Source organism: Piliocolobus tephrosceles, chromosome 12, assembly GCF_002776525.5.
Source record: "Piliocolobus tephrosceles isolate RC106 chromosome 12, ASM277652v3, whole genome shotgun sequence".
In the NCBI taxonomy this organism is placed as follows: domain Eukaryota; kingdom Metazoa; phylum Chordata; class Mammalia; order Primates; family Cercopithecidae; genus Piliocolobus; species Piliocolobus tephrosceles.
The window spans coordinates 118,396,172-118,412,656 of record NC_045445.1 but is presented as its reverse complement, the minus strand read 5'-3'; the positions used below and the strand labels follow the sequence as shown (position 1 = coordinate 118,412,656).

At 37.0% G+C, this 16,485-nt stretch overlaps 1 protein-coding gene and 1 pseudogene across 1 annotated transcript in view; both read left to right on the top strand.

The window, feature by feature from the left end:
* IL1RAPL1 (interleukin 1 receptor accessory protein like 1) overlaps nt 1-16,485 on the top strand; it is a 1,416,649-nt gene that overhangs the window by 1,177,131 nt on the left and 223,033 nt on the right. The window lies entirely within an intron of this gene.
* Nucleotides 9,239-9,354, top strand: LOC111536605 (annotated as a pseudogene).

Here is a 16,485-nt window from a genome sequence, read left to right as displayed (position 1 = left end):
ACAAAGCAGCTTTGTATATTCATGTCCAGGTTCTTGTACATTATTAGGAAACAGGTAGGAAAGCTACCCTCATACAGAAACTATGTACATATTATTTGTGGAAGAGGAAAACCATGTATGGGTGCTAAGAAGATAAGATAGTGCCTCTGACAGTTCTACTTGATGTTTCTTAAACCTACATTATAATGAAAACTCAGGTAAATTAATTTGTATTGACTACTGAAAATGAAACAGGAGTATACTTGAATAAGTATTGAATTTTTTTTCAGGTCATTTACCTTAAGACTCACAAAGAACATATTAGCTAATATAATTCATGGCCAAACCATGATGTAAATGGAGCTAAGGTCAGAATTAGATTCTTTAGGGACCTGAAGAAAAAACATGGCTATGACCCTAAAACCAATCTGCTCTTTTCTGATACAAAGTAAATAGTGGGGAAAAAAAACTGATACTAAAAACAAACACATAAACAAAAAACTCTTTATACAACTACCTATGCAACAGCTTTCTATAAAATGAAACAGAATGGAAAAAAAAGGCTCAAAATCATGAATTGAACCAATGAAACATACGGGTTGGTCCAGCATTGCAACCAGATGTCATCTTAATAAAAACGAACACTATTAGCTCTTTGATGATTAATAATAGTGAATACTGTTATCACACTTCAAATATGACTCTTTAGACTGGGTTACTAATATATACAATCAACCTGCATTTTTCCTCTTTTTCTGGATTTGACAGGAAAAGTGGTGTAGCATGGAGCAAGATTAAAAGTGTAAGAGAACTTCAGATTTACATTCTAGTTCCAGCCCTGCCCTTTCTTAGTTGTGTGACCTTGAGCAAATCAGCTAACCTCTCTGAATCCTATCCCTTCACTTGAAAGTGTGTAAAACTGGCACTTATACATGATAATTTTATAAATACATTTATATATGGCATATATAATTAACACTTATATAATATGACAGTATTGAAGATAATATAAACTAATATGATATAATGTGTTTATATACTATTTACATATTACATATTAATATAATGTATTTCTATTAACATAAATGCATGTTTATTCGTTTAAATTATACATGAAAATCTTATAATTAAAAATTTTACATATAATTAATATATCACAAAGTTCTATATTATATATAATAAATTTATATATAAATCATATCTATACACACAATGCTTTGTAATGTGTTTGGGGTCATAAAAGAGTACTACAATCATTATTATGTTTTTGGTCAACTTTACAAGTAAAAGCTTCTTAATCAATATTAAACTATGGGCAAATATAATGCTGCTGCCTTCTAATGTAATTTACTTTAGGAAAAGCAATTGATGAGATAAAAGGTCTTTCTCTTTTTTCATTTTTATTTTTGTGAGACGGAGCCTCGCTCTGTCACCAGGCTGGAGTGCAGTGGCGCGATCTCAGCTCACTGCAAGCTCTGACTCCCTAGTTCAAGTGATTCTCCTCCTCAGCCTCCTGAGTAGCTGGGATCACAGGCACACACCACCATGCCCAGCTAATTTTTGTATTTTTAGTAGAGACGGGGTTCCACCATGTTGACCAGAATGGTCTCTATCTCCTGACCTCGTGATCTTTCTGTCTTGGCCTCCCAAAGTGCTAGGATTACAGGCATGAGCCACTGCACCCAGACAAGGTCTTTGTCTTTTTAACTTTGTTTGCAATACCTAGCTTGCCTTCATGCTATTATATGAGGTTAGCATTAATTTTCCATTGGAGCAGATTGCCTACAAGCACACACATACAAATAGCACACTGAGGAGGAAGGAACCAGTGCTTAAGTTCTTGTTTCTGAAAGGTAATAGAGCTTTTCTCATTACTGCAAATACATGAATGAATGAACAACATTGCAAGCACAGACGTTCCATACATTCTCTCATCAAGCAGCCCTATCACTGCCTTAGTATTTTTTGTTGTTGTTCAGCATTATTGATTTTTTCCAACAATTGAGTTTGTTTGCAATAAGCTGAACCGGAGCATAACCTTCACTCATTAGAAAAAATGTATAGGTATTAGTTTAAGGAAGCAATAACACTTCTTGTATGTTTTCTGTTGAAACTCAGGATGATGTTTTGGAGGAGTGCTATTGTTTCTTTTCCCCCTTGTGACAATGTTGTTAAGTATGATGCAAAAAAGTCCAAAGACCCTTTAAATAATTTGCATCCATTCTAGAAGGAAAAAGAGCTACAAAGGCCAGGCGTAAATGGATGTGAAAATAGCAACTTAGAATAGAATTATCTGCCATTACTCTCTCTGCATACCTCTAAGCCTTTGTCCCTATTTACAATTGTTTTTATATTTTGGTCCACTTTCAAAGTGAACACCTTAAGGATCTTCTTTGTTTTAACTATAACATTTAGAAAATATTCCTTGATTCATATTTATATTTGCTGGGTAATTATCATTTATAAAATCATAGTTGAACTAAGAAGCTAGAAAAAAGTACATGTGTGATTGATTCACTGTTTAGTTTTTCACCATTTCTGGTCAGGCTGATTGAATTGGCCAGTGCAGATTTCTTCAACTCAGCAAAGCTTAATCATGTAAGTAATTTCAATTATATAATAAATAAAAGCTGCTTTGCCTCACCATATTCAGTGATTAAAAATGACTCGTTTTTTAAAATTTTCAAATCTGACAATATTCCTTGAAAGAAATAATTTGTGATAGAAATAAATTGAAAATGGGGAATACAATGGTCATTGAGGTGCAAACCAATGCAACAGAATAAAGTTAGCATGAAATTTGAAATTATTGACCAGAAATCAAAGTAACTATAAAAATATAGATGTTATTAGGTAAATCTCTAGTAGGAAAAAAAAGCCAGAAATTATCACATTCGCACTACCATGAGATGTCATTCTAACTCTTAAATAGAGCTAAAGACGGGAGCATCATGACTCTACCATTCATATGAAAGAGACTAAGTAGAGAATGATATTGAATCCATTTCCTTTTAAAAACCTTAACAGCATAGGGTAAGTATTTGGTGATGGATTCTTGGCTGCAGAAAATTCCTCATGATAAATAGGGTGCTATCATTAAATATCACAAATGCTAAATGCTAGGAATACATTAGTTCTTCCAAGTCCAATTCCCTGAAAGTCATCTTATTTTCTGAAAATCATTATCATAAAGGGAATTCTGTGTGTGACATCTGAGAGTAAGCCTGTTTAGAAGTGTCTCAAGAGTACATGACAGTAATAAATTCAGGAAGGTAAGACAAGAATTATCCAGTCTTTGCAGGGGCAAAAATGACCCTTCTCTTTATTCCTTAATTTAATTTTATTTATTTTGTGTGTGTGTGTGTGAGATGGAGTTTGGCTCTTCTTGCCCAGGCTGGAGTGCAATGGCTCAGTCTTGGCTCACTGCAACCTCTGCCTCCTGGGTTCAAGCGATTCTTCTGTCTCAGCCTCCCAAGTAGCTGGGATTACAGGCATCCACCAACACGCCCGTCTAATTTTTGTATTTTTAGTAGAGACAGGGTTTCACCATGTTGGCCAGGCTGGTCTCGAACTCCTCACCTCAGGTGATCCACCCACCTCGGCCTCCCAAAGTACTGGGATTACAGGCATGAGCCAACATACCCAGCCCTATTCTTTAATTTTTAAATAATTTTGGCCTTCACTCCTATATATAAAAGTATACTGCTGACGAGGAATATATACTTCATTTAAAATGTGTGCTTTAAAGTCGAGTCTCTGCTGTCTACCATACCAATGTAGGTTTTGGTCACTATCAAGTTATTTTCATTCTCCGCATGTAAAACTGCCATGTTCTTCATGATTTTTTTCTATACATATGGTCACTATCAAGTTATTTTTGTTCTCTGCGCTTAAAACTGCCATGTTCTTCATGATTTTTTTCTATGCATACACAGTCATTGCTAAGATAAACATTATTTTTAGATATCAAAATTCCTAGCTTATTATTTTACATATTAATACAATTGTCGAGATAGTATAATGTTTCTTAATTCACGTTTTCTCTTTGTAATCTGAGTTCCCCAAATAAGAGAAATATTAATAATGGTGGCATATTTTGGCACTTGTAGAATTAACTAGCAATATGTAAATTTCTAAATAGCATACTGTTAAAATGCTTCTATTCTTCAAACTGTAATAATTTGCTGAGAAATTATAATAAATTTTAAGATTTTTTTGCTAAGTGCAGAGAAATCTTTTGAAATATTAATACATTAGCAAAATGTATCATTTAGGGAAATAATTTTATTATAAGGAAAGAACTTAGAAATTTGATAATAAGCATAATTTAATGAATAGTTTTCTGAATGAGTCATTTCTTTGCAATAAAAAGAATTTTTCTCTCTGCGTATGTGTGAAGCAAGTTTCTGTAAAGGAATTCAAAACTTGTAAGGAAAAGAAGCCAAAGAATTACCAAAAAATATTCCTGGGTGTTTTGAGGTTTCATAAGATATTTGATAATATATTGAATGACTCTCTTTGTGAAACATTTAGTATCAGACAGTCCAGGAAAAAGCTCATTTTTTTTTTTTTTTGAGACAAATTCTCACTCTGTCACCCAGACTGGAGTGCAGTGGCACGATCTCAGCTCATTGCAACCTCCGACTCCTGAGTTCAAGTGATTCTCACGCCTCAGCCTCCCAAGTAGCTGGCATTACAGGCATGTGCCACCATGCCTGGCTAATTTTTGTATTTTTAATAGAGATGGGTTTTTGCCCTGTTGGCCAGGCTGGTCTTGAACTACTGGCCTCAAGTGATCTACCAGTCTTGGCCTTCCAAAGTGCTGGAATTACAGGCGTGAGCTGCTGCACCCAGCTGAAAGCTCATACTTTACTAATCATGAAACCCTATATTTAAAAAAACAACAATAAACTATTAGGCTGGTCTTTTCCAGTGATATAGCCAAAGCACCAGGCCAGCAAGTGAAACATAATAGGCCCTCAATAAATAATGGTTGAAATAGCCATATGATCAGACTCCACACACAAAGGCTGAACTGAATTGAGGTAATTCAGGATAGAACCCACTGGATAATCAAGCACATAATATTGGCTTTAATTATGTAGCTGTTTCAGAATTGAGAGGTGATGAAGGGACTCGAACAGCTTGATGCTCTGGCTACTGGGCTGTTTGGATGGCTATGCGCTCTTTGCTCTTACTCCATTGTGAATTTCCGAAGCCGAGACAGCCTTAATTAGATGTGAGTCTGATATGATAAATATGTTGTTATGGTGAATATAAATGTTTTATACAACAATAATATTTCATGCCAATTAAAAGTAAATTCCAAATACTCTGCCAATAAAATTGAAAATACCATTATTCCATTGGCGTGTCCATGATGGCATAAATAATGCATATTTATTTATTTATCAAGAGGGCTCTTATTGAACACCCTGAGCTTTCTAGCAGCTATCTCCCTTGTGCAGTGTGCCAGCTCATTAGGAAGACTACAAAGTTACAATGGAGTCATCCTGAAATGACTTCATTTCAACACAAATTCCATGTAAAAAGATTTTTGGAGAGCCATCTGTCCCTTGAGGTCTAGGTTATCTTTTGGAAATTGGAACTAAATGGATGAAAAGTATAGAAATGCTTTGGTCTTCCAAATACTTTCTTAGTCACTTCTAGTTGTAAAAAGAGGAAAAAGTGGCTTTAAGAAAAAATAGTAAATTAAGTCAATTCATAAGCTATTTTGTATGATACAGGAGACATTTATAAGAGTAAGCTATTTTGTATGATATTTTGTATGATATTTTATAAGCTATTTTGTATGATATAGGAGACATTTATAAGAGTAATTGTGACTAGTTATCTTATTGCAAGCCTTCATCTCCACATTTGACATCACTGGCAGATGTGGCAACTTACAAAACAAATTAGGCCATTTCAAAAGCTTGGTTTTTCTCCCCCAATCTTAAGAGATTTCATGGATATTTTAATGTTATATTTTACAATTTAACATGTTAAGATATGATTACTAAAGAGTAATTCTTCTCTCTACTACCTCCATGATTTCATTACTGTCATGTGCTGTTGGGACACTTCTAAAGCCAGAAACAACAACTGTAACAGAATGTGTAGATTACATGCCATTAGTTTCACTGTTCATAATGCCAAGTATATTCCAGAGTATGTGGTGAATGCCTCCAACCTTCATGAAGATATCCTTTTTCCTTTTTTCCATAAAAAGATATCATCGATGGCAACTAGTATAATGGACAGATCATTCGAAAAGCACATTTGATCATCAAACATTTTCCGGAAACACACAATAGAATTTAAACCTAGTAAGAAGGCTGGATGTGAACATGTTGAACTCTAATCCAATAAAATGTACAATAGTAGAGCTATGCAATTAGTATATGGAGACACAGTTGATGATGCCATTAATTTTTCTTTGGGAAGTAATAATTATCACAGCTAATCTTAACTGAGTAATTACTGTGGGTCACATTCTCCTTTAAGTGCTTTAAACGTACTAACAGAGTGAGAGGGAATGGATATTACTTCCATACTTTTAGACTCTAAGATATAATGCATCTTATCCAAAGCCCCATGGGGCTAGTTGGCAGTGGAGCTAAGATTTTAACTCAGGAAATATGGGTTCAAAACCTAGATTTTTGGCCCCCAGGCCATACTGCCTTTCTGTTTTCCTTCAGAGTCATTTAAGAAAAGTCTGGAGACAAATTGATATTTTTGTTAAAATCTAAAATATAAAGATGACTTCATCATGTAAAGAAAGAATAGAAAGAGAATTTAAACAAAGGACATATAGTGAGCAAAATTAGGAAGAAATGAAAGGGAGAATAAATTGATGGGAAATTACCGAAAGTTTGAGTTGCTAAATTGGAGGGCATGCAAGAAGCAGCATTGCAATGAAATTGTAAAGGGAGATGGAGCCCAGACTAGGAGTCGCCTTGTAGGCCATGAAATAGGATTTGGGCCTATTCTGTGGGATCCCTTAGGGGATATTGTTAAACTTACTCTTAACATTATACTGACTCCCTAGCCAGGTCAAAGTACAACTTAAGCTGCCAGTGAAATATATTGGCTTTAAATTTTTGTCACCATTTTTAAAGTGTAGTATGGAACTGAAACATTATATAAACATTATATAGACAAAAGAAACCATGTATTCTAAATATTCTTAAGCTGTTTGAATAATGATTGGTCTGAATGTATTCCTCTCACATAAATTATATAAACTCCCTTTGAAATGAGGTATGAGTTAAATAAGCAATTTTTATGTTGAAAAGTTCAGTAATTTTAAAAATTAAAATGCTCTCACTGAAGCTTCCAAATCATGCATACTATATACAATCTTTTGTGTTGTAAATGTCCATGATAAAAGAAAACAAACAAAACAAGACATCAGCACCACCACCACCAATAAAATGTCAATCAGAAGGAATCACTTAGGTTTGAAACTTTATGCAGCTCTCAGACAGCCAGACTTTCTTTGTTAAAACCATTCAATACAATGTTTAGGAAGTGTCGTGGTTAACAGAAAACATCATGTGCTAATATTAATTTGGAAATGTCTATGTGGTGGCAGAGACCTTATGATATTCCACTCTCTTGAAAGCTATTTGGGAATAGTGAGTGTTCCTTCTAACTCTTTTATGTGGGGGTATGTGGAATCTTCTAATCTCCAAAGCCACTAGGCTTCTATCCTGACCCTTATTTCCTGATACATGGACCCTCTTCTTAACTCTGGAGTGTTGGACTTTCTCTTTTCTGCCCTTCACTGGTGGCTTGGTTTAGTTTTCTGGTAACTGCATTTCTTCCTGAGCACATCCAGAATCTTCTCAGAGGAGGCAATCATTCCATTATTTCCTTGTGACACCTCAATTCTCCATCTCCTTACCCAAAGAGCCTCCTTTATGTGTCACTTTCCCTTTGAAGTTATCTTTTCCTTCTTAGAAAACTTTTTGTTTCTATTTTAAGAAAAGCTGGGTAACATAAGAACATGAAGCATTAAGAAGCAGATGGTAAATTGATTAGACATAAGATGCTTCATATTTGTATCCTCTGTCCTATTTTCCACTTTTTCTTCAGAAAATAGTCCATGACTTTGTATTCATAGCTATTTTTCACTTGACATATCAAGAATCAATGTTTAGGAAACAAATAATTGTGAGTAAGTACTTACATTGAGTTGCGTATCAAAAGATATTTAATTTTCAGGTTAAATTTATAATATGAATAGCTATGGTATAATTTTGAGAAAAAAATCATTTTTAGTCATTACAGATATTTATTAATGGCCACACTAGGAAACAAAGATTATGAGCCTCATATAAGATACATTTTTGGAACTTTCAAAGGAATACACAGTATTTCATTAGGTCAGTAGGTCTTTCCCTCCTTAGGTATTGATACACCTGCAAGTGTAATGATGAGGTATTTCTAATTTGGTAAAAATAATTAAAGTTCATTTTTGTGAACAACTTAGTTTTTAACCAATTAGAATCTACTTAGATATATTCTATTATTACATCACCCTAAGATTTTTACAATCTGATAAATGCTATTTTTCATGAGGAAGAGTGATAGAATTAGAGCCACAGTCTAGCTGGTGTAGTTATAGCCATGGAACGAAACATATGTGCCTGCCATTTATCTCAGGTATCTCATTGAAAAAAAGGATAAGAATCGCTGATCCAGAATAGGTTACTAAGCATCATCCATAAATTGAGAATTGGTTCTCAAACAATAACTTTGAATCAGCAGAAATCCAATGTTTGCTAAAAGCTATGCATGAAGAGTTAAAGTAGTTGATCTCTTCAACTCTAGTCTCTTGTTATTTTTGTATTAAAAAGTCAAATGCTTGCTTTGTTCTGAAATTAATATACATATACACACATATATACATATATATACACATATGAAATAGAACCTGAATATGTGGATTATATCAGAGCAAGTGGTAATCTAAATCTAGATCCTAGTTAATATTTCAACAAATATGGACTAAAAGCCTACTATGTGGTCACAAAATATTGATACAGCTGTAAATAAATTAGGTATAATTCCTTCTAAAATGTTCACTCTACAGTGGAGACAGCCATTAAATAAATTATCATATACTAACCAAAATAAATAAATGCTTATCATTACTGAATATATCTGATGTTCCTGCAAAAACAATGTGGAAAACAACTATATGTATAAATTTACTACTGAATATGGTAGTTATCCTTTAAAAGACAATTTAATGGCTTCTTGGCCTTTTGGCTAAGATCAAGTGTAGTATCTGTTCTTATCCATTTAAAAGACAATGTACCATAATACCTGAGGAAGAACATATATTTTATGATAACATAAATACATGTTCTAAAATAAAAATTAAGCGTTCTAACAAGTGATTTTACTTTTAGGCATGTAACTTCAAAAATATGGAAAAATGGACGCTCTGTGTGGTGGCCCAAACCTGTAATCCCAGTGTTTTGGGAGACCGAGGTGGGAAGATCACTTGAGGCCAGGAGTTTGAGACTAGCCTGGGTAACATAGTGAGACCCATTTCTACCAAATTATTTTTTAATTAGCTGGGTATGGTGGTTCACACCTGTAGTCCTGTCTACTTGGGAGGCTGAGGCAGGTGGATCACTTAAACCCAGGAGTTTCAGGTTGTAGTGAGCTATGATCACACAGCTGTACTCCAGCCTGGACAACAGAGCGAGAACTTGTCTCTCAAAAAAACACGAAAAAATGCAACTACCTATATCTGTGTCTATCTGTCATATATATATATTAGGTCCCACAGATGTAAAAATTTTTAATGTACTTTTATTGAAAATAAACACTGCTGGATTTAGATATCAAAAATATTGCAGATTAAGACTTGATAGGCCGGGCGCACGGGCTCACGCCTGTAATCCCAGCACTTTGGGAGGCCAAGGCAGGTGGATCAAAAGGTCAGGAGATAGAGACCATCCTGGCCAACATGGTGAAACCCCGTCTCTACTAAAAATGCAAAAATTAGTCGAGCATGGTGGTGTGCTCCTGTAGTCCCAGCTACTCAGGAGGCTGAAGCAGGAGAATCCCTTGAACCCGGGAGGTGGAGGTTGCAGTGAACCCAGATCGCGCCACTGCACTCCAGCCTGGGGGACAAGGCGAGACTCTGTCTCAAAAAAAAAAAAAAAAAAAAGAATTGATAAACATTAGAAAGTTAACTGAGGGAAGTCATCAAATCCACTTCCTTAAATAGGTAAGATTCTCCTTCGATAGTGCTAATTCCTTTGAGAATACTTGAATGAAAGGAGATGAGCATTCATGTATTATTTGAATATTAAATCAATGCTTTCCTGAGTAACCTTGGTGATATGGTCCTTTCACATCTGAGAGTATATTTTACATCCCCAGATATTCTACCTTAATTGCAATTTTTCCTCCAGTTGGTTTAGAAATGGTACAGAGGAGAGTTAATAAAATTAATCACTCTAAAATTGAGCCACTTATTCTTTTATCCTATGTAAGTAAAATAACTGAAAACCAAGCAGCTAGCTTTACCCTATGGTCTCAAACATGAGTTAAAAGACATAATCAAAACTATCAATGTGTTCAATATATTTTTCCTTAGCATCATTAATCTATTCCCTGTAAGGTTGGAGTTTATAAAATGAGACTCTGTAAAGAGAGAGATACCTTGTCTAAAAGTGTGTGTTTTATGACATAGTAGAATAGATTGATAAGTTAACTAAAATCAGGTAATTCCAGGTAGGTTGGCTTAACATGTCCAAAACATTCTGTGCAAGTTAAATGACTGGTAAGTAAAATGATGGGACTCATGAAAGTTAGTTTAATTATCAGTCAAAAATACATAAAATAATTTCAATACTGTTACTACCTCACTCGAGTAGGTGTTTCTCAGAGGCACTTGCTTCATTATTTATTTGTCATCATTCCTAATAAACAGGTACTTGAGTTCATGTCATCTAAAAATAAATGGCCTACCCGACATGGAAAACTGATGTAGGCATATACTCACCCAACATTTAATTACCTGAATCCATTTCAATGACTTCCTTTTCTATTCAAATAACCAGCTTGGAATTTGATTTACTAAAATTAACTTTTGTGGTATTGTTTCAACAAAGGACAGCCTTTTGTGTGACAACCTAAAATATTTAGCTACTAAAAGACCTACCATATTTTACTCCCACTGAGAATTATTTGTTATCTAATATCACTTATAGACTTCATGTAAATCAAATAATTATTTCTGGCTCTGCATGGTGTAAGGATGATTAAACACTTGTCAAGCTATCAGAAGAATAAGGCCATTTCCCAGCATGGAATGACGTTATTTATTCCAGGCCCAATGATTGGTACCAGAACTGACCCTTAATAATAATATTCATGACCTGGGAATGGGAGGGGAGAAATCATTTACAATGATTAGTCTTATCACAATCCTAAGGCATTAGAATTTTCAACAATGCTGAAATAATTGTGCAACTTTAAGGACACGTATAACAAGGTAACTAAATTATCACTGAACTCACTGAAGTTAGTGAATACTATGCAGTGCTAATCATGTATGGCTTCTCAAAAGCATTTAATACTGTTGACAGCTGTCCTCTTGAGATGCTGTACCTACTTCCCTCTCTGTTCTTCAGCTTTTTCTCTATTCCTTTGCTGTCTCTTTGGCTGGTCGTCTGTATTTTGTTCCTCCATTACGTATTTGAATCCTGTGATTTGTCATGCATTATCTTTGCTTTTCATTTTACTTGCTGTTCTGGTAAATTCTACTCCTTCAAGTGTGTTTACTGCTTTTCATATATTCTTTAGGCAAGATCTTTTTCTTGACCTTCAAGCCCGTATCAGCACACCAGGAGAAATCTCCCACTGATAACTCAAATTCATCCTGGATAAATTGATCTCATTATCTATCATTCAAAACTGACTTTTCATAATACATGACTCCAAAATTCTTATAGTCATGTAGCAAAATTCCTGGCCATTATCCTCCCTCACAGTCCCATCCATTAAAATCTGATGAGTGAACTGAAATACTACTCAAAACTCTTATCCTGGGTCTTCTTTCCCCACTACCCTGACTCATGTTCCTATTACCTGTCCATTATCACCATTCCAAAAGACTCCCTGCCTGAATTCTTGCACATCTATAATCCAGCTTCCCAAGTGTGTTTTTTAATACTCAGAAATGATTAGCCACAACAGCCTTCAACAATACAAGACTACCTAAAGTCCAAACATACTAACTTGACATAAGTATCCTTTGTGGTCATATGTTGAGCCTCCTTTCCAGCCTCCTTTAGCTTGGTCACCTTTGTGCTCTAAGTTTCAGCTATACTATGCTACCAAGGCATAGCAGGATGTTTCACACCTATGTGCATGAGCATGATGTGTATGTGCATGGACACATGTGTTTTACACAATTCTCACTGCTTATAAAACACACTGCATCAGCTATCTATTGTTACATAACAAATTAGCACAAATTTAATGGCTTAAAACAATACACATTTATTATTTCACAGTTTCTGTAGGTTAGAAACCTGGGCATGGCCATGCTGGGTCCTTTGCTTCAGAGTGTCTCACAGACTGCAATAAAGGTGTCAGTCAGGACTACAGTCTCATCTGAAGGCTCAACTGGGGAAGGATCTGCTTCTATATTCACTCAGTGGTTGTTGGCAGAATTTAATTTCTCAAGGCCTTCATTCCTAACTAGCTGTTGGCCAGAGGCCTCTTTTAGTTCCTTACTACCATGGCTTCTCTATAGGCAGCTGCCTCTTAAGTATGGCAGCTGCTTCATCAAAGCCAACAGTAGAGAGAGTCTTTTTGCAAGATGAAGTTCACAATCTTACATAACCTAATCACTAAATTGATATCCCATCATCTTTGCCATTTTCTATTGTGTAGGCCACTAGGTTTAGCCCACTCTGAACAAGTTGGAATTACACAAAGATGCAACTGTTAGGAGGTTGGGATTATGAGGAGCCATTTCAGAATTGACCACACCCACCAACCCCCACCTTCCTTTACCCCCATCCACCTGACAACACCTGCTCAAATTATTGAAGACTCGTGTGACTTATCAAGACCTCAGTTTTTCAATATTTCCCAACAAACCCACCCTGAAGTTGGTTACTCGCTTCTTCATACTCCCAAGACAACTCTAATATTATTTTTCAATTATTGTTTACATAGTTTTCTCTCCCATCAATACTTTGAGAACAAAAAATGTAGTGTATTATTTTCTACTCTGTGGTAAGATTATCAGTCCAAAGAAGTGCTCATTAAATGTTGAATAATAAGTAAGTAAAACCACAAATATTAAATACATAAAATTATCTGGAAACAGGTAATTACCCCAGGGATAATTGACAGCCAACGATGTGTTTAACATCTGAATGTTTCATTTACTTTAGGTAGAGTACAAATGGTAATCTTCTGTGAGTGACATCACAAAGTGACAGATGTGAATGTCTCTATTATTTTTAAGTTCTTTCAATGAGAAACAACTATAAAATGAAATGCCATGTGGATAATATAGTATAGCGGTTAAGATCACAGGCTTTAGCATCAGTCAATGGGATCAAATCTCACTTCTACCACTTATTAACTGTATGGTTTTGGACAAGTTACTTTAACCTCTCTGTTCCTTTCTTTACTGGTCTGTGAAATGGGGTCTGAAATTGTACCTACCTCATAGGGCTGTTATAAAGATTAAATACAATTATTTATGGAAAGCAGGTAATAAAGACCTAGTGTGTAGGTAAATGCCTCTCAGTAAATGCCAATCATTATTATCTCCTAATATACTGAAATAGAAAGATATTCATGATATGAAACTTGGAGAGATATATGTAAGTTGTTAATTATCTTTAATATATACGTAGATATATACACTGAGTTCATCTATATGTTTGTATATGGGAAAATTGGGAAGTATACACAGATTTTTAACAGTGATTATTTCCAGGAATTAGGGAAGAGGTAAGGGCGGGTAACTTTATTTTTGTATTTTGCAGATTATTGTATTATTTGAATTATTCTAAATAAGCATATATCACTTTTTTTTTTTTAAACAGTTTCACTCTTATCGCTCAGGCTGGAGTGCAATGGCACTATCTTGGCTCACTGGAACCTCTGCCTCCTGGGTTCAAGCGATTCTCCTGTCTCAGCCTCCCAAGTAGCTGGGATTACAGGCACCCACCAGCACGCCTGACTAATTGTTGTAGTTTTTTTTGTTTTTTTTTTTTTGAGACGGAGTCTTGCTCTGTCACTCAGGCTAGAGTGCAGTGGCATGATCTCAGCTCACTGCAAGCTCCACCTCCTGGGTTCACGCCATTCTCCTGCCTCAGCCTCCCGAGCAGCTGGGACTACAGGTGCCCACCACCACCCCCGGCTAATTTTTTTGTAGAGACAGGGTTTCACCATGTTAACCAAGATGGTCTTGATCTCCTGACCTCGTGATCCACCCGCCTCGGCCTCCCAAAGTGCTGGGATAACAGACGTGGACCACCACGCCCGGCCTATTGTAGTTTTAATAGAGACGGGGTTTCACCATGTTGGTCAGGCTGGTCTCGAACTCCCAACCTCAGGTGATCCACTCGCCTCGGCCTCCCAAAGTGCTGGGATGACAGACGTGAGCCACTGTGTCCGGCCACATATATCACTTTTATAATCTGTTATGGATTGGATATATTCTTGCAAAAAGATATGTTGAAATCCTAACCCCCAGTAAGTACCTCAGAATGTTACTTTATTTGGAAATAAGGACATGAGAGATGTAATTAGTTAAGGTGAGGTTTTGCTGGTGTAGGGTGGGCCCTAATTCAATATGATTAGTGTCCTTATAAGAAGAGACACCAGACACATAGAGAACACCATTGGGTAATGGAGCCAGTGACTGAGTGCTGTAGCCGCAAGCCAAGGAATGCCAAGGATTGCTGAGAGAGCAACAAAAGCTAAGAAGAGGCAAGGAAGGATTCCCCTACATGTTTCAAAGGGATCATGGTTCTACCAACACCTTGATTTTGGACTCCTAACCTCCAGAACTCTGAGACAATACATGTCTGTTGTTTTAAGCCACGTAGTTTGTGGTTCTTTGCTACCTCAGGCCTAGAAAACTAACAGCCAAAATAAATAAATTAATATTTTTAAGCATATACAAAAAAGAAGAGAAAAGACAGGCAGTTACATAGCTCATAAAATTATAATCTCTTGAAGTTTAAGCTTCAGGTTCATTTTGACCCTTACCTGCCCAGCCATGCCAATAGAATTATTATTTTTTGACATCCCACCCAAATATTTGACAGGGAGTTCATAAACTACTGAGAAGTGCTAACAAATATAGGAGCTATATCTTTTTCTTCTGTTCCTCCACGAAATTTCTTCTCTCCAATTTCCAATCATGCAAATCGTATCAAGAAGGTAAATGAGGGGGGCGGAGCAAGATGGCCGAATAGGAACAGCTCCAGTCTCCATCTCCCAGTGCGAGCGACACAGAAGACCGGTGATTTCTGCATTTTCAACTGAGGTACTGGGGTCATCTCACTCGGGAGTGCTGGACAATTGGTGCTGGTCAGCTGCTGCAGCCTGACCAGCGAGAGCTGAAGCAGGGCGAGGCATCGCCTCACCTGGGAAGCGCAAGGGGGAAGGGAGTCCCTTTTCCTAGCCAGGGGAACTGAGACACACAACACCTGGAAAATCGGGTAACTCCCACCCCAATACTGCGCTGTAAGCACACTGGCACACCAGGAGAATATATCCCACACCTGGCCGGGAGGGTCCCACACCCACAGAGCCTCCCTCCTTGCTAACACAGCAGTCTGCGGCAATCTAACCACAAGGCAGCAGCGAGGCTGGGGGAGGGGCGCCCGCCATTCCTGAGGCTTAAGTAGGTAAACAAAGCCGCTGGGAAGCTCGAACTGGGTGGAGCTCACAGCAGCTCAAGGAAACCTGCCTGTCTCTGTAGACTCCACCTCTGGGGACAGGGCACAACTAAAGCAGCAAAGGCCTGTGCAGACATGAACGACTCTGTCTGACAGCTTTGAAGAGAGCAGTGGATCTCCCAACACGGAGGCTGAGATCTGAGAAGGGGCAGACTGCCTGCTCAAGTGGGTCTCTGACCCCTGAGTAGCCTAACTGGGAGACATCCCCCACTAGGGGCAGTCTGACACCCCACACCTCACAGGGTGGAGTACACCCCTGAGAGGAAGCTTCCAAAGCAAGAATCAGACAGGTGCACTCGCTGTTCAGCAATATTCTATCTTCTGCAACCTCTGCTGCTGATACCCAGGCAAACAGGGTCTGGAGTGGACCTCAAGCAATCTCCAACAGACCTATAGCTGAGGGTCCTGTCTGCCAGAAGGAAAACTATCAAACAGGAAGGACACCTATACCAAAACCCCAGCAGTACGTCACCATCATCAAAGACCAGAGGCAGATAAAACCACAAAGATGGGGAAAAAGCAGGGCAGAAAAGCTGGA